The following is a 14424-nucleotide window of genomic DNA, read 5'->3' as shown; positions in this document are numbered from 1 at the left end:
GAGCACAACTGTACTTACCCCACTCTCCATTACTCTGTGGATTTGCTGAGGTCAAGGGCTCCGTTTCTCATGGTAGCATGGCAAAGTGCCTGGATGTGATAGGTTTAAAATGAATGACTGTCGAGTGGGTTGCTGACAATATGCCCAGGTTAAAACCGAATACTGCTTCTGGAGGTGCTTCTCTGTCGAATCCATTCAACCCAACAAGTGCACTTAATCTGAATTTACCGCACGTGTAAGAGTGCACCAAGTTGCAAACCATGGTCTATGCTCTCAGGAAGGTCGCAGGGCACTCATAGGCTGGTGGCAGGGGAATGGATGGGAAAGCGTTGGAGAGCTATCTATCTGCTTTCTGCCTTTTATTTTGCTCGCCTTTTAACCCTCCACTACCTAGGAATGACCTCTATGTTATAGTTGGGGGATTTGGGCCTCAAAGGTTAAGCTACCTGCCCAAGGTGGTACACCTGGTTAGCTGTCTGTCAACAGAAGGCCAGACTTTGTGAGGCTGGACTCATCAGGTAGGCTGAACACATGAGCTGGCATCACAGGCACGTGGACTGGGCTCGTGGCCATCAGAGGAGGGCAGATATGCATCCAGGTAGGCACTTCATAATGGACAACAGGGGCGTGAAGAAGGCTGTTTGGTGCTGGTTGGAAAAGTGAACAGAATTACTTATGCCTTAGTCCTGTTTGGACTGCTATCAAAAAAGTTTCACAGACGGCGTAGCTTATAAACGAGATACATTTATTTCTCACAGTTCTGAAGGCTGGAAGTCTGAGATCAGAGTGTCAGCATGGTTGGGTGAGGACCCCTTCCCTGCCTCAGACTTCCCTTTGTAGCCTCACATGGTGGAAGGGGATGGAGAGCTTTCTGGGGGTCTCTTTTTGAAGGGCACTAATCCCACTCTTGAAGGTGCTACCCTTATGGTTTCATTAGTTCTTGAGGGCTTCACCTACTAATACCATCGCCTTTGGGGGTTAGGATTTCAACACGTGAATTTGGGAGGGCCACAAACATTCACACCATAGCACCTCGGTGTTGAGGGCTGGGTGGGATTTGGGTTGGTGAATGATGACAAAGAATGTTCCCCAAGGTTAAGGCACAAAACTGGGAGTAAACCTCGGCATATGCACATAACAACTAACATTGGTGATGAATAGTTTACAAATTAATAAACACTCGTTCCTTTATTTATTCATTAGTGTAATAAATCTAGGATGAATAAATCTAGAGAAGCACTGGAAGGAGGGGTTCTTATCTCCACATACAGGTGAAGAAACACATTCTCAGGGAGTTGCCTGTAAAGACAAGTGGCAGAAATGTAATTAAAGTCCAGGACTTCTGACCCCCAAGTCCATCAGTGACAAGGTAACAGTCTGCTGCAATAATTTAAGTGAGGGATAAGGTAACCAAAGAGTAGGCAGTGAAATGGATAAAAACAGCCTTTGGAAGGGTGTGGAGGGAGGCAGGTAGTCCACAAGAGTGAAGTTAGGAGAACAGCCAGGATGGAGGCTTCTGCACATCCTGTCGGGGCCCCATTCTTAGAGACCATAGATTCTGCCCAGGTAACTGGACGACTGGGGCTTTGAGTGAACGATGATCCCAAGAATGGTTTCTTCATTGCTCCAGAACAACTGATTATTCATTAAAACACTTCTCTGATTAGGGATAAATTCAGACCATCATTCTCGAATACTCAAGGTCCTGGAATGAGAAGGCTCGGGTTCTGTGTCTGGCTATGATGCTAACTAGTCACTTTCTTTTTTGGGTCTCAGTTTGCTCCTCTAGAAAACAAGATGTGACAGAAGGAGGTAGCGTGACATGACTGTCAAGAGCTTGGCTCTGGAGTCAGGGAGGGTGCGTTGTCTTTAATTTCAGCTCCATCACTGAAGAAGCATCTCCCTCTGTGCCTCAGTTTCCTCATTTGTAGAACAGGTGTGTATTCCTCAGAAGGTTAGTGTTAGTATTAAGTGACAATGAACATAATATATTTAGTACTATACAGAAAATATACTAAGTGATTAATATATTATTAATAAAATAAGTGAAGTTATGTTATTCTATGAATATGCTATTATAATATCATTATCATTACCTGAAATATATTTCCATGATTGATATTTAACTTGCATTTTGAGTGGTGTGCAGTGGAGAACCACTGTATTCCTTGAAATTTTCTTTGTAGTGACAGTGTTAAATTTGTGATTGCACAAGTGATATGTTAAAACTCTGAGGAAAACTAGACACCTCCACGGGTATTATATTTCTGAAACTAAGCTTTTTAAATGTCCCTAGGTTGTTTCTTTATACAAAAGTAATTAATACTTTGAGAAATAATTAAATATCTATTAGTCAAATGACTTTTTTTTTAATAGCATTGATGTTTTGCATGGGTTTTCAAACCATAGTCTTAGTATTTTTAATATGATGCATCAAAGGAAGCAAGTGATGGAATAAATTAATACAATGATTCTTCACTTGGAAGAACCTTATATATCGTCTAGCTGCCACTACCGTGTTTCCCTGAAAATAAGACCTAGCCGGACCATCAGCTCTAATGTGTCTTTTGGAGCAAAAATTATATTAAACTAAGACCAGGTCTTATATAATATAATATAATATAATATAATATAATATAATATAATATAATGTAATATAATATAATACTGGGTCTTACATTAATTTTTGCTCCAAAAGATGCATTAGAGCTGATGGTCCAGCTAAGTCTTATTTTCGGGGAAACACGGTATCTTGAGGTTAGTTTAGAAGACTGGAGGCAAATAACAGCATTTTTATTCATAAGAGAATATTCCAGTTCCTCAATCCAAGAACACGCCACTTTTATGTACACTTTTAACATACATATTAACATTTTCTGTAGGGGTGTGAGTGTGTGTGTATGGGGTGGGTGGGTGTGTTTGCGTTAGAATAAGGAGTGTGGCATTATGACAGTAGTCTAAGGACATGCGAGAGCCTCTATAGATGAAGGGGGCAGAAAATAAAAACTAAGTAGCATCAGTAAGAACCAAAAATCGTAGCATACAGAGCCACTCAGGGCAAGCACACATAACCCATTACTTCAGACCTACTCTTTCTCATGTTCAAAAACCACTACTATCTCCAAAATTTACATTGTTTAATTTATGCTGTTTAAGAGGTGATCAATAAATCTAGAAAGACTTCCACTGAGTTAGCTTGTTATTATCAGTGCCCAGGATTAGAATAAGTGCACACTTACACATTCACGCTGATGATCTCCTCACGCGGGATATTCTCGGACTTCCAACTAAAGCTCTAGAGTCTGTACCCGACTGTCTAACATGGCAGCCACTGGCAGCATGTGGTTATTGAACGTTTAAAATGTAGCCAGTTCAGATGGAGATGTGCGTAAGTATAAAATACACACTGGATTTCGAAGTCTTAGTACAAAGAATGTAAAATATCTCATGTATAATATTTATATTGATTACATGTTGAAATGGCAATATTTTGAGTATAGTAGATTTTAGAAATCTATTTGGTTCTTTTTTTTTTTTAAATGTGGCTGCTAGAAAATTTAAAACTACATATGTTTGTTGCATTCCATTTCTACTGGATGGTGCTGTTCTAGACCAATGGCTGTTTTAAGGAACCTACAGTCTTGTTGGGGTACGAATATTCACTATATCCAAATGTTATTGAATACAGCCATCCATTGACGCACTCCAAAGTACATGTAGTATTAATTGAAACTGAGCGATGTGATTTTTGTGTTCTTTTTTAACTAAAAGACATCTTCAGCCTAATGAAAGTCAGGATAATAGAGTACTACAAAATGTATTTTTGTTTTGTTTTTTGGTCAAGGCTTTCAAGATTTCCCAGGCTTTCCAAGCAGAAAGCAAATACTATTTGTGTTTCTTTTCAATATACTCTTAGAATAATAATAAAAGCACTTATAATGATATAAAGCACTTTAGAAAATGCCACCCAGATACTAATCACTGAAACAGGCATTTAACATTATCTTGTTATAAATGAAAATTGTAAACTTCTCTCACAAAAGTATAACTCCTTGAGATTGGGACTATGTCTTATGACATGGAAGACCTGGAAATAATTATTGCTTAGTAAGTATTTGTTGGATGGCTGGATGGATAGATGGATGGATGGATGGATGGATGGATGGATGGATGGATGGATGCATGGATGGATGAAGATTGCACACAAATAGAGCATCTCAAACCTGAGAGTGTGCACAGTGGATGGAGCCGTGGGGGTGACTCAGTCACCTGCCTGGGATATGCAGATTCAAGGGCAACCATACCACACCTTCTCAGAAAGCATACATTTTACTTAATGGCAGGTGATTTGAGCTCCATTTTTATATCAAAGTAGAAATGGAAGTATTGTGGGAGAGATAGTTAAAATCTCATACATTTGTTAGACAGAACAAATAAAGGACTTCAAAGGAATGTCATCTTTGTCTTAGACCTTTCAAAGCTGTGTTCTCCTCCTCGGACACCATCACTCCTCAGGCACCAGCTGGTCCCCATCTGTACTTTGGTGGAAAAGTTTGCCCAGGACTGCTCAAAGGGAGCTACCAGCATTGTCATTAATACGGGACCCACTGATGGCAGGGGTCCTGGGCTCCTGACTAAGCCTCCCCACACTCTGAGGCCTTATCAAAACAGCAGTAACCAAATGCCTTCTTTCTTTGGGCTGTGGTCGGATAGAAAGTTAATTTTTGCTTTTCTGCTGTTAAGACACTCCTATTTCCAACATGATGTCACAACGTAAAACCCGGAGTACCCAAGATTAGAATTCAACGTCTCAATATTATCACATTCTCCTTGAGGGCCTTGCCATCCCCCTGGCACTGCCAAGCTGCCCTCTGGAGGTAATATTCTCTTTTAGCCCAAATGTCATCCTGTCTGTGTCTCCCGCCTAAAAAGACCTGGTCTCAGCTGGTTGGTGAAGCAGGACAAGGATGTATGTAAACGTTCTTCACATAGAGGTAGCCTTGGGGCTGGAGGGGAGGGGCAGTGCTTCCTTTTTCTTCCCCTCATTCCTCCCCACGGGATGAGGGGCCACCACTCTGATTGGTCAGTTTTGTAGAAGGAGCTGAGCATCCCTGCACAGCCCACTTTCCTCTGCATTTTGAACACACATGTTCTAGTCGCTCCCAGTCACGCCGTACAGGTGAGGCCCAGAGTGCCCCATCTGTGCAGGTGGCTGTGTGCGTGAGTCGGTCTAATTCAAGGGGGAGTGTTAGCAAGCTCCCCTGGCTGCAGATCTGAGCCCATGTCCTCCAACCCTGATTTAATCCGCAATGAAGCTGCTGATTTGGATCTTCGTCTGTCTGATTTTCGTGTCTTTCTTAGGCTTGTTTCCAAACATAGGAGGGAAAGAGGTATGTTATTGGTGGGCTCGTAAGTCTGAACTGGACTCTGATTATAACAAGAAGGAGTGTCAAAACGGAATACACACAGTATCATTAAGTCAGATAATGGGTTTTTAATAATCATCTATTTTGCTTCTGCTTGGGGTCTTAGGCTACTACTGCCTTATTGGCTTCTTTTTTTGCCAGGGATGTCTTCCAACTCCCACCAGCCGGAAGGCACTTAAGGTTCCATGGGGTTCCCACCTCTAAGTCAGACCTACCCTGCCCTTCCAGAGCCAGTTTTCTGTCTTGGACTTGTTTTTGCCCACGTGACTCGCCCTGCTCCTGGAGAAATCATACCACATGGCTGGAGTTGGTGGGAGACACCTGAAAGGTGATTCCTGCAGGATGGAGTGAGGGGTGTTGGACCATGAGAGACGGAGGCAGAGATGAATGATATAAGTGACTTTCTAGCTCTTAAAGATCATCTTAAAGCTAACTTGAAATCTTTCTTTTGTGGTCATCTTTCTCCTGCTACTAAAACAAATCGGAATAGTGTTTTGAAGGATTAATGGAATACCCAAGATCTATTTATTGTAAATCTTAAGTGCCATAAGCATTAGTTTCATTGTCTCACAGATCCCAAAACCCTCAGAAGTCGGGAACTGTTTCAAAAATTCTTTGTCCGTGATGGAGGAAAAAAATGCACATGTGAACAGGAACACAGAACATCAGCTAGCAGCCACCATTGGGTAACAGGTGAGGAGCACATTATGCCATGTGAATGCAGAATCCAGAAGGTTAGCGAGATCACTAGCATTGGCTACATTGGTTTGCAGTGGCCTTGCCTGCGGTCTCCCCAAGAGGGTGGTCCGAGCCAAAGAAGGGATCAGACCTCCTGCGTCTAAACCAGGGTCCCTTTAGTTTCGGTCTCTGCTGACTATACTCATAAAATAAAATGTAGAGGTCAAACTTTGCATTAAGGTAATGCTAAAATTTCTACTGAGTTTCCATGTGTTAACATGATGCTGAAATTCCTTATGCGATTCTTGATGAATATATCGTACGATTTAATATTTAGCAAAAAGATTTCATCTAAGCATAAATACAGAAAAAGTTTAATAAATGAGTATGGGAAATGTACATAAATCTTCACTTGAAAATAATCAAGGTAAAAAAGATTGATCTTTTTACTGAGACAGTTTGTTTAGAGAACTCTTTTATAAAGTACAAGCATAATTTCTGTTAGGTTGTAAAAGATGATAAAAACCAAGTCTAAGGAATCAGATGGAAGATCTGAAATGCACACTGCTCCAAATCATGGCCTTAAAATTTCAGCAGAATATGTACCTTGATCTTTCTGCATAAAATCCCCTCCGTGACCCCATTTTTTGGTTTATCATTCTACTTCTCCCATTTTAAAAAATTATAGTAAAATTGACTTATTTTGGTGGACAGTTTTATGGATTTTAATACATAAACACATTTGTTTAACCGCCACCAAAACCAGGATTCAGAATAGTTCCATAACCTGAAAACTCCTTTGTATTACCCTTATGTAGTCGCGCTCTTTCCCGTCCCTAATATCTAACAAGCATTGCCCTGTCCTTTCTCTTTCTTCTCTAGATTTAAAAATAATACAAATTTGTTCTAAAAATTCTTGAAAGAAATGGCACAGGGTGGAAACTCCAGCATCAACAGACATTTACAAGAATAAGGTCAATTTTGCAAATCTTCCTTCTTTTCTCAAGTGGATATCCTCTATGCCAATTTCTCCCAAGGATCATCCACAGAAAGTGCCATCCTAGGTGTGTAGGAGAGAGGCTAACTCACTGCATATGATGGATGCCTTAGGGTGCCAGGTTTTACTTCTTTTGCAGAATCAATTACAAGAACCGGCCAGATTCATTATTAAATAGTTGGGAACTTATATTAAGAGATTATAAAATAATAACATGCAGGACTAATATGCCGGCAAATAGGTATATACAAAAAGATCCATGAAAGAATTAAAAAGTAGAAAGGACCCACGTACCCAACAAAAGGGTACGTCGTTAATTAAATATGATACCTATAGATGATAAAATACTTTGCAGCAATTAAAATAAAGTCTTGAACTATCACATGAGATAAGAAAAGGCTTATCATATACTGTTGAGTGAAGAAATCATGCCGTTTAGCGCTTAGTTTAGTAAACACAGAGGCATTACTGTACATGTAAAATCCATGGCTACTGGTGATCCTTTCATGGAGCATTTATGAATGAGTATTATTTTGTTCTTCATGCTATTTTTCTTTTTCAAATGTTACATAATGGATCATTCTTATTTTTGTTACCAGATAAAAATTCATGACTACTATTCTGACATTTTTGAGCCTTTGTCATGGGCATAAAGGTCTTTTTAATGTGTCAACTTGTCTGGACTTCATTCCCCACTTACTCATTCGCTCACTGATCTAGACGCTGCGATGTGGACATTTTGTAGAAGTGACTGAAGTCCATAATCAGTTGACTTTAAGTAATCTGGGTGGGCTTCACTTCATCAGTTAAAAGGTCTTAAGAACAGAGCTGAGGCTTCCCTTGGGAAGGAGACATTCCAGCCGTGGAGAGCACCTTCTGCTCCTGCCTGACCGTTCCAGCCTGTCCTTTCTGGTGGGCTGCCCTGCAGATGTTGGACTTGCCTAAGGCACAATCACAATCAGTCAATTCCTCGCACTAAATCTCTTACTATAGATGATATATTTCTCCTACTGCTTCTGCTTCTCTGGTTGGACCCTGACTGGTGTCACCACTAGGAAATGTGCGAAGCCTTTGATATGTAATCACTCAGGTTACACATCATCATTCTCTGTGTCCTGAGTCTCCCCAGAAGCTGACTCCCAGACACGTGGGTTATTCAAAAGGGGATCCCAGGAAGTACAAGTAGGGGGAGAGGGGGAATAAGGTAAGAAAAGGAAGGCAGTGAGCAAACAATGTGTAATCCAGCAAGTTAGCTCTGTGGGTAACGAGGGAGAATTCTGGGATTCCATGTAAATTGCTTCAGAGTTATCTCAGCCAAGGGATGAGTGTGAAGAAACATTTATCCACCAACTCTCCAGCCATTGTTGGGTAAGGAAGCTTCCAGGGACATTCACTCGGCTGCACTCAGGGCTTGTTCTGCCCTCGAGCCCACGGACCCCTTACCCAGGAAAAAGAGCCAGGCAGGAATTCCAGTAATGGTGTTTATAGGTCTTTGTCAAAGGTGGAGGCTGAGCAGAAGTGGGAAAGGGCATGGATGCATCTGCTTGCTCTATTTTGGGTGTTTTTACAGATGAAGGAATTGAGGTGGGCAGTTAGTTAATTTGCATAAGGTCTAATAACTAGTAAGATTCACCATCGATCTGTCCTCGAAAACCTCTTGAATGCTTTGCTACAGAACATATAACTAATAGTAATAATAAAAAATCAGTGCCAACCGTAACTTTCCTGTCAACAGAGAGAGACATTGGCCATCATCACTCCCTCTGTTGGGTCACACTGATTTTCAAAAGTGCTGAGCCACTTATTGCGCTTCTGACTTAACTGTTTCTTACAGTTTTGAGCCTCCAGCTTCACTCTTCCCCTCTTGGTGACCACCTCAAGGTGTGCCGTGAGCATGCTTGTGAGATGGGGCAAGTCTGCCATTGTAAGCATGGGCAAGGCCGAGGTGATGCTTCACCATGAGGACCTGAGAAGGTCACTGCGTGTATTTTATTTCCGCCTCTGTCTTTTCCCTTCTCAGGAAGTTTGTTTTGCTGTTATTTTGTTTGAGTTTATCTGAATCGTTCTGACAAGGTCTAAGCAAATCTGTCATCACTTCACGAGATATTTGGAGCACCAAGTACTGTCAAGATGTTACAAGAAAGGCAAATGTTGAAGAGAAAGAAAATGAGATTTATAAAAGACCTGTACACTGGATAATGCACCTCGAGTATTGTCTCTTATATGATAAGTTGAGTATTGTTATTTTCATTACATAGATGAGGAAACTGGGGCTCAGGGAGACTGGATGCCGTGATTAGGGGCATGTAGCTCACCAACGGCTGAGCTGATTCAAACCCATGACATTCGTCTTCATAGCAAGTGTTCTTTCCATCAGGCCACACGTAGTGCCTGACCTAAAGGGATTTGATGAGAGATGACAAACCAAGTTATACAAAAGTTACAAAACAGTGAGGGAGATGCCAGAAGGCTGAACTTGGTCCTTGCCAAAGGGATAATTCAGGCAAGTTATGTCATGAGTTCCCTGTTAAGGAATCTCAGGAACAACTTTGTAGAGAAAGTGGAACTCACTCCATGCATGCAAAGAAGGGTAGGTGAGCAAGGTGGATCCAAGCCAAGAGTGGGTGTGCAGCTGCTGTGGTGAGGGAACTGTAGTCAGATATTTTTGTTGGCTCCAGATGCTGAGTGTATACACGACCTTTTGGGCATGTGGGATTGTAATCCTACAAAGCCCTATCTCTTCCGTGAAGCCTTCCCTGATCCTCTAACAGAGTCAGTCTTGTTTTATCTATGTCTCCAGAACACTGTCTCATACCTTGCAGCACAATAATTTAGAGTGAGGGCTTTGAAACTGAGATGTATTGCCTGGATTAAATCCAGGCTTTACCTCTTCCTTGCTGTGACCTTGGGCAATTCATGTAACAAATCCATTTTTTTTTCCTCACATGAAAAGTGGATAATAATGATACTTGCTTCATGAAAGGGATTCTATGAAGTTGGAATTAATATGGATTATTATCTACAGGGCACTGAGATCCAAGCTTAGCATGGTCTTCTAGACCCATGGTTCCCACCTGGGGGGTGTTTCTCCCCTTAGCAGACATTTATCAACGTCTGGAGACACTTTAGTTTCTTTCAGCTGGGGAGAGAGTTAATATTGGCATCTAGTAGGTAGTGGCCAGAGACGCTGCGAAATGAACCAGCCACTGTGCATGGGACAGCCTCCTCCTTCCTCCCTCAACAAAAACCATTTGGTCCAAAATGTTCATGATGTTGATTTTGAGAAACTCTGTCCTAGACTGTTGACTTTGTGTAAGCCAGCCTAGATTGGCTGTATAGATAGCGCTGCATTTCTAATCCCTACCAGTAGGACTTCAACAATGTTTGTTGAATGAATGTTCAGGAACTCAGCTGTCAGTTGTCAGAGTGGCTGATGAAAACAGCAAGCCAAAATACAAGTGACAATCAAGGCTTCAGTCACTTGCTGGGATGCTATAAACAAGGATCCACATCAGAGTAAGCGCCAATGCCCCTGGTCCACTTCCCTCCCACCGCGAAAGAGCACACCAGCCAAGGCTCAGGTGGATCAGCATAGATGGGGGGTTGTCTCACTGCTGAGAGAGCCCCAAACAAAAGGCTCCTACAGTTCTGTGGGCCGGGGGCGGGAGAAGGGGCAGGGGTAGGAGTGACAGTATACAGAGTACTGAGTACTGACTCAGGCTGGGGAACCTGTCTGCCAGGTTGCCCCTGCCTTCTTGGATAAGGAGGATTTGTCAGAGGTGCTAGAAGGGGACTTTGCCTAAGTCCTCAGGTAAAGAAACCTGTGAATATAGGTGCCTGGGCTAGGAATACACACGTGCTGAAAGGCTGACCAGCCAGAAGGGGTCTGAATCCTTGACTGCAACCCCCTTTGGACACCATGTTTCAGGGGCTGCACCCCAGCTCTGGTATGGGGAGGGCAGCTTTCCTCTGTGAGGCCTGCCTCATAATTGCCTTTGTTTTATATAATTGTAGGGCCCTTATTTTTTCTAGCCTTATTGAGGTGTAATTGACAAATCAAATCTGAATATATTTAAAGTGTACGACGTGATGTTTTGAAATATATACAGTGAAATGATGCCACAATCAAGCTAATTAAGATAACCCTCCCCTCAGTTCGTTACCTTTTTTTGTGTGTGAGAACAATTACGATCTAGTTTTTCAGCAAATTTTAATAGATCATATCGTCCTATTAGCTGTAGTCTCTGTGCTGCAGGTCAGATCTCCAGAACTCATTCATCCTGCATATCTGAACCTTCGTCCCCCAGGACCAACATCTCCCCATTTCCCCCAGCCCCCAGACACTAGTAACCACCATCTGCTCTCTGCTTCTGTGAGGTTCACTGTTTTCGATTCCACTTCTCAGTGGGACCATGCAGGGTTTGTCTTTTGGTGTCTGGCTTATTTCCTTGAAGCATAACGTCCTCCAGGTTCATCCGTATTGTTGCATGTGACAGGGTTTCTTCCCAGCGAGCTGAGTCGGTAGGACCTTTAAAAATCACAGGATTTTGGCCAGGCACTGCACTCCTCACGAATGAATGAATTAATGAATAGAAATATATATATGAAGGAAAAATGAATCTAACCAACGTATATATGAAGCGGTATATGCTTGAAATAATTTTCTACTTAGGCAACGCGATAGTAATGACCAGGTCCTGTGGAGTTGTTAGTTGTTTTGGGTAATGGAATAGGAAGGTAAAGCAATCAGTGTACATTTCTATCATTGCTGTAAAATTTTCAACTAAACATATTTTCTTACCTGACCTAAGGTAGTATGGGAGGCCACGCATGCCCACTTCTAGGGGGTAGGCTTTAATTGCTTATAACCAAACTCAAGTCCGGTGAGAAGGCTGCTTTAATGCCAAAATAAAATAAAAATTCTGAAAAATATAACTTACACACCACACCCTTTCATGAGAGACAGCCTAGAGGAGGCTCGAGAGTGGGTCTCTGGAACTGGACTGGCCAGTGTGACTGTGGTCATGCTGGTTCTGACATTCATGGGCTGTGTGACTTCGGGGAAATTACTTGCCCTCTCTGTGCTTAATGTTTCTCACCTGTAAAATGGGGATAAAATAGTAATAATAATCATAATGATAATAACAACAATAACAATATGGCTGTTTGTGAAGATTCGATGCGGTCAAGAGTTCGTCAAGTTCTTAGGGGGATAAGTCATGTAGAGTAGGTCCTACAGAAGCATCTGCTGTTCCAACATTGCTGAAGGCCAAGAAGACTTCCGGCTGGAGGTCCCTATCTGGCTGAGCCCTGAGGGTAAGGGAGTTAGCTTGGCAAAGTGGAGCATAATGAGCGTGCCAGGCAGAGACAGTGTAGTGAGTGCTTAGAGCTCCAGGTGAAAGCAGCGGGTGAGTGTGGACTTTAAGAACCCTGAGATGGGAGAAGCCTGACAAGTAAGCAGGCGATGAGTCTGGTATGTCAGGGGGTATGTAGGATTTTATCTAAATTAGCGATTATTTACCGAAGGATTGTAAGAGGACATTGAAAGGCTCAGAATTTTCTGGGCTTTTTCTGACCTGCTTCTGGTGCTCCGGGCTCCGTTCACAGCTAAGTACTCACGTTTGACAGAAGCTTTCATTCCTTTGATAGTGTTTGGAGCTTCTCTCCTCTGACAAGACTCAGATTTGCGCTTTGGGTTGTTTCTGCCACCAGCTACAGAGATGTGCCTTTTTCTGTGCTGTCTTTAGGTTGCTACCTGGGAATGGGACATGAGCCTTGGAGCAGGGGAAAATTAAGCCTTCCAGAATTTCCTGACACAGAAAGTACACGGTGTCTCTCTTCTTATGGGCAGTTCAAAATAAGATTTTAGTATTTTGAATTTCTGAAATAAAAATTTCTTTTTTTAAAAAAATTCCAAGTTGTACAACTCTAGAAAAGTTTGTTTAACATATACGTGACATATAACAAACACTGTGCAAGTTTAAGGTGTACCAAGTGTTGATGTGATACGTTTATATATTGTAACGTAATTACCATCGTAATGTTAGCAACTACTTCTATCAGGTCACATAACTGTCATTTCTTTCTTGTGGTCAGACCAATTAAGATCCAGGCTCTCCACAACTTGGAAGTTTATATTACAGTATCATTAATTATAAACACTGTGCTGTACATTAGATCTCCAGGGCTAATTTATCTTCTAGTCACAAGTTTGTACCCTTAAACAAGCTCCCACCACCCCCTCACCCTCTGGGGACCACGATTCAAACTCTCTATGAGTTTGGTAGATTTTACATGGAAGTGATATTATGCAGTATTTGTCTTTCTCTGCCTGACTTTTCTCACTTAGTGTAATGCCCTCAAGGCCCATTGAAGAAAACACAAACGAATAGGAAGATATCTTGTGTTCATGGATCTAGAGAAGTTTATTGACCTTGAATTTCTCCATCTTCTCTCATACCTGCTTTGCTTGTGCCTTACACATATGGTTAGTTTGAACTGACAGAAAAGTCCAGCCAGACTTTAGGGTTTTTCTAATTACACCGAAATATGATGGGACACTCCAGCCTCCAATAAAGTAACACGTGGGTTGTACTGCAGAATCAGTGGAGAACAATAGACAGTGGCTATAAGCAGAGTGAAGTCGGAATGGCTGATACGATAAAGAATGTCAGCCAGTGGCACTCCCAGGTCTACACACCCAGTGACCTTTGCATCCGGACACCCCGACTTCTTGGGTGTGACCACATATGGACTTATCAACAGCCAGTCCTCCCACATACAATGTCCCGTCACCTGTCACGGAGTCAAGGACACTGCTCCAGCCAGTCTGCCTTATTTCTTCTGCGTAGTTAAATGTTCCCTTTCCCTATCAGTGGAGCAACATGCACCATTTGTAGCATCTTATAAACAGAGCAAAAATAAAACAAAACATTCCCCTATCAAATTCTCCCCAACAGATACCAACCCTTTTTCCTTTGCAGTAAAACCACATGAAAAAATTGTCTTTACTTCCTGTGTCTGGTCCCTCTCCTCTTTCTCTCTTACTCAGCTCTTTGCCCCATTGCCCCACTCCTCCTGACAAGCTCCACGCTCAATCTGATGCCAAGGTTGGTTCTTGTGTGCACCTACTTGATCTCTAGGCAACATTGGACATAGTCCTTCCCTCCCTCTTCCTATAAATCCTTTCTCCATGTGGTCTCTGACGCCACTTTCTCCTGCTCTGAGTTCTGCCTCCAGTGGCCACTCTTCCACAGCTGACTTTGCTGGTGTTTCCTCCCCACCTTTTGGCCTTGCTCAGGGTTCCAGCCTTGAACTTTGACC

This window comes from Rhinolophus ferrumequinum, chromosome 5, assembly GCF_004115265.2.
Source record: "Rhinolophus ferrumequinum isolate MPI-CBG mRhiFer1 chromosome 5, mRhiFer1_v1.p, whole genome shotgun sequence".
Classification (NCBI taxonomy): Eukaryota; Metazoa; Chordata; class Mammalia; order Chiroptera; family Rhinolophidae; genus Rhinolophus; species Rhinolophus ferrumequinum.
This window is presented reverse-complemented; position numbering follows the sequence as displayed.